The following is a 5,518-nucleotide window of genomic DNA, read 5'->3' as shown; positions in this document are numbered from 1 at the left end:
TGTTCTTTTATTAGTTTGAGAATCCTTGGGATGAGTGGAAGTGGAGGAAACACATACACTGACTGGAACACCCACGGAGTTACCAGTGCATCCACCGCCACTGCCTTTGGGTCTCTCGACCTGGAACAGTACCTCTGAGGCTTCTTGTTGAGGCAAGAGGCCATCATGTCTACCTGAGGTACGCCCCATCGGCTTGTCACCTCTGCAAACACCCCTGGATGGAGGCCCCATTCTCCTGGATGGAGATCGTGTCTGCTGAGGAAGTCCACTTCCCAGTTGTCCACTCCCGGAATGAAGATTGCTGATAGCGCCACCGCATGCTTTTCTGCCCAGAGGAGGATTCTTGTTACCTCTGACATTGCCGCTCTGCTCTTCGTTCCGCCCTGTCGGTTTATGTAGGACACTGCCGTTACATTGTCCGACTGAACCTGAATGGCATGATCCTGCAGAAGATGTGCCGCTTGTAGAAGGCCATTGTATATGGCCCTTAGTTCCAGAATGTATATTGGAAGGATGGATTCCAGACTTGACCACTTTCCTTGGAAGTTTTTCCCTTGGGTGACCGCTCCCCAACCTCTGAGACTTGCATCCGTGGTTAGAAGAATCCAATTCTGAATCCCAAATCTGCAGCCCTCGAGTAGGTGAGAAGTTTGCAGCCACCAGAGGAGTGAAAATCTGGCTTTCGGCGACAGGCGTATGCGCTGGTGCATGTGAAGATATGATCCCGACCATTTGTCTAGGAGATCCAGTTGGAAGGACCTCGCATGGAATCTTCTGTACTGCAGAGCCTCATAGGAGGCTACCATCTTCCCCAGAAGGCGAATGCACTGATGAACCGATACCCGGGCTGGCTTCAGGACATCCCGTACCATTGATTGGATCACCAATGCTTTTTTTACCGGTAGAAACACCCTCTACCCTTTCTGGGAATGATACTCGACACGGAAGTGCAGTCTCCTTGTCGGCTCCAAATGTGACTTTGGAAGGTTCAGGATCCACCCATGATCCTGGAATGGTCGAGTTGAGAGAGTAATACTCTGCAACAACCTCTCCCTGGAAGATGCTATTATCAGGAGATCATCCAGATATGGAATTATGAGGCAGATGTATTAACCTGGAGAAGGCATAAGGAAGAGATAAACCAGTGATAAATGCAAGGTGATGATAACGCACCAGCCAATCAGCTCCTAACTGTTCATTTACATACTGGAGCTGATTGGCCGGTGCCTTTATCACCTTGCATTCATCATTGGTTTATCACTTCCTTATGACTTCTCCAGGTTAATACATCTGCCCCTATGTTCCCTCCTTGCCTGCAGAGGAGTAGCATCATCTCTACCATGACCTTGGTGAACACTCTCAGTGCTGTGGAGAGGCCAAACGGCAGTGCCTGGAACGGATAGTGACAATCCAGCAGCGCAAATCTGAGATAAGCCTGGTGAGGCGGCCAGATCGGAATGTGAAGGTACGCATCCTTGATATCCAGGGATACTAGGAATTCCCCCTTCTCCAGACTTGAGATCCCCGCTCTCAGAGCCTCCATCTTGAGTTTGAATACCCTTAAGTAGGGGTTCAATGACTTTAGGTTTAAAAATTGGCCTTACCGAATCATCCAGTTTCGGCACCACAAACAGGTTTGAGTAATAACCCCTGTGGTGTAGGTGAGGTAGAACTGGGACAATAACATCTGTTTTGACCAATTTTTGAATGGCTTCCTGTAGTATAGCACTTTCTGTCAGTGAAACTGGTAAGCCTGATTTGAAGAATCTGTGAGGTGGGAGTTCCTGAAACTCCAGTTTGTAGCCCTGGGTAACAATGTCTGTCACCCAGGGGTCTATGCCTGATGACTCCCAGGTTTGACTGAAATTTTTTAGACTCGCTCCCACCTGCCCGATCTCCAGGCTGGGAGGTCCACCGTCATGCTGAAGATTTTGAGGAAACAGAACCTGGTTTCTGTTCCTGAGAACCTGTTGGTGCAGGTTTTTTGGATTTTCCCCGACTACCCCTAAAGAAGGTGGAAGGGGATTGATTTGGATTTTTTAAATTTTGCGGTCCGAAAGGACTGCAAAGTGGACCTAGGATAAGATTTCCTAGTCAGTGGAGCTGCTGAGGGAAGAAAGGTTGACTTACCCGCAGTAGCCGTGGAAATCCACGCATCCAATGCATCCCCAAACAGAGCCTGACCTGTGAAAGGTAGGTTCTCCACACTTTTCTTAGATTCTGCATCCCGCAGTCCATTGGCGTAGCCAGAGTCTTCTGCGTGCTGAGACCGCCATGGAAGTAGCCCTTGCATTCAGCATTCCAAGATCTTTTATGGCATCCACCATGAACCCAGCAGAATTCTGTATGTGACGCAAAAACAAATCAATGTCACTCCTATCCATAGTATCTAAGTCCTCTAGTAATGTGCCTGACCACTTTACTATGGCTTTAGAAATCTACGCACAAGCAATAGTGGGCCTTAAAGCCACGCCTGTAGCAGTGTTTAGAGATTTGAGCGTAGTCTCAATCTTGCGGTCAGCCGACTCTTTTAGGGCAGTTGAACCAGGGACAGGTAAAACCACCTTTTTAGACAACCTAGATACAGAAGCGTCTACTATAGGTGGATTTTCCCATTTCTTTCTGTCCTCTTCAGGGAAGGGAAAAGCAATGAGAATTCTTTTAGGGATCTGGAATTTTTTCTCTGGGTTTTCCCAGGATTTTACAAATAAAGAGTCTAGTTTAGGTGAGGGAGGATTTCTTATTTTCTGTAAAATAAGATTCCTGTTCCGGCTCAGGCACCTTCTCAGTAGAGATGAGCGCCTGAAATTTTTCGGGTTTTGTGTTTTGGTTTTGGGTTCGGTTCCGCGGCCGTGTTTTGGGTTCGAACGCGTTTTGGCAAAACCTCACCGAATTTTTTTTGTCGGATTCGGGTGTGTTTTGGATTCGGGTGTTTTTTTCCAAAAACACTAAAAAACAGCTTAAATCATAGAATTTGGGGGTCATTTTGATCCCAAAGTATTATTAACCTCAAAAACCATAATTTACACTCATTTTCAGTCTATTCTGAATACCTCACACCTCACAATATTATTTTTAGTCCTAAAATTTGCACCGAGGTCGCTGTGTGAGTAAGATAAGCGACCCTAGTGGCCGACACAAACACCGGGCCCATCTAGGAGTGGCACTGCAGTGTCACGCAGGATGTCCCTTCCAAAAAACCCTCCCCAAACAGCACATGACGCAAAGAAAAAAAGAGGCGCAATGAGGTAGCTGTGTGAGTAAGATTAGCGACCCTAGTGGCCGACACAAACACCGGGCCCATCTAGGAGTGGCACTGCAGTGTCACGCAGGATGGCCCTTCCAAAAAACCCTCCCCAAACAGCACATGACGCAAAGAAAAAAAGAGGCGCAATGAGGTAGCTGTGTGAGTAAGATTAGCGACCCTAGTGGCCGACACAAACACCGGGCCCATCTAGGAGTGGCACTGCAGTGTCACGCAGGATGGCCCTTCCAAAAAACCCTCCCCAAACAGCACATGACGCAAAGAAAAAAAGAGGCGCAATGAGGTAGCTGTGTGAGTAAGATTAGCGACCCTAGTGGCCGACACAAACACCGGGCCCATCTAGGAGTGGCACTGCAGTGTCACGCAGGATGTCCCTTCCAAAAAACCCTCCCCAAACAGCACATGACGCAAAGAAAAAAAGAGGCTTTTTACTGATATTTGGTGTTTTGGATTTGACATGCTCTGTACTATGACATTGGGCATCGGCCTTGGCAGACGACGTTGCTGGCATTTCATCGTCTCGGCCATGACTAGTGGCAGCAGCTTCAGCACGAGGTGGAAGTGGATCTTGATCTTTCCCTAATTTTGGAACCTCAACATTTTTGTTCTCCATATTTTAATAGGCACAACTAAAAGGCACCTCAGGTAAACAATGGAGATGGATGGATTGGATACTAGTATACAATTATGGACGGGCTGCCGAGTGCCGACACAGAGGTAGCCACAGCCGTGAACTACCGCACTGTACTGTGTCTGCTGCTAATATATAGACTGGTTGATAAAGAGATAGTATACTCGTAACTAGTATGTATGTATAAAGAAAGAAAAAAAAACCACGGTTAGGTGGTATATACAATTATGGACGGGCTGCCGAGTGCCGACACAGAGGTAGCCACAGCCGTGAACTACCGCACTGTACTGTGTCTGCTGCTAATATATAGACTGGTTGATAAAGAGATAGTATACTCGTAACTAGTATGTATGTATAAAGAAAGAAAAAAAAACCACGGTTAGGTCACTGGTATATACAATTATGGACGGGCTGCCGAGTGCCGACACAGAGGTAGCCACAGCCGTGAACTACCGCACTGTACTGTGTCTGCTGCTAATATATAGACTGGTTGATAAAGAGATAGTATACTCGTAACTAGTATGTATGTATAAAGAAAGAAAAAAAAACCACGGTTAGGTGGTATATACAATTATGGACGGGCTGCCGAGTGCCGACACAGAGGTAGCCACAGCCGTGAACTACCGCACTGTACTGTGTCTGCTGCTAATATATAGACTGGTTGATAAAGAGATAGTATACTCGTAACTAGTATGTATGTATAAAGAAAGAAAAAAAAACCACGGTTAGGTGGTATATACAATTATGGACGGGCTGCCGAGTGCCGACACAGAGGTAGCCACAGCCGTGAACTACCGCACTGTACTGTGTCTGCTGCTAATATATAGACTGGTTGATAAAGAGATAGTATACTCGTAACTAGTATGTATGTATAAAGAAAGAAAAAAAAACCACGGTTAGGTGGTATATACAATTATGGACGGGCTGCCGAGTGCCGACACAGAGGTAGCCACAGCCGTGAACTACCGCACTGTACTGTGTCTGCTGCTAATATAGACTGGTTGATAAAGAGATAGTATACTACTAATATTATATACTGGTGGTCAGGTCACTGGTCACTAGTCACACTGGCAGTGGCACTCCTGCAGCAAAAGTGTGCACTGTTTAATTTTAATATAATATTATGTACTCCTGGCTCCTGCTATAACCTATAACTGGCACTGCAGTAGTGCTCCCCAGTCTCCCCCACAATTATAAGCTGTGTGAGCTGAGCAGTCAGACAGATATATAATATATATAGATGATGCAGCACACTGGCCTGAGCCTGAGCAGTGCACACAGATATGGTATGTGACTGAGTCACTGTGTGCTGTGTATCGCTTTTTTCAGGCAGAGAACGGATTATAAATAAAAGTGGTGGTCACTGGTCACTATCAGCAAAACTCTGCACTGTACACTACTGAGTACTCCTAATGCTCCCCAAAATTAGTAAATCAAGGGGTAAATTTACTAAGGTGGGAGATTTTTAGAAGTGGTGATGTTGCCCATAGCAACCAATCAGATTCTACTTAACATTTGTCTAGCTGCTTCTAGAAGATAATAGATACAATCTGATTGGTTGCTATGGGCAACATCACCAGTTCTAAAAAATCTCCCACCTTAGTAAATTTACCCCCAAGTGT

Source organism: Pseudophryne corroboree, chromosome 1 (genome assembly GCF_028390025.1).
Source record: "Pseudophryne corroboree isolate aPseCor3 chromosome 1, aPseCor3.hap2, whole genome shotgun sequence".
NCBI classification, from domain to species: domain Eukaryota; kingdom Metazoa; phylum Chordata; class Amphibia; order Anura; family Myobatrachidae; genus Pseudophryne; species Pseudophryne corroboree.
The sequence above is the reverse complement of the archived record's forward strand: the minus strand, read 5'-3'. Positions refer to the sequence as shown.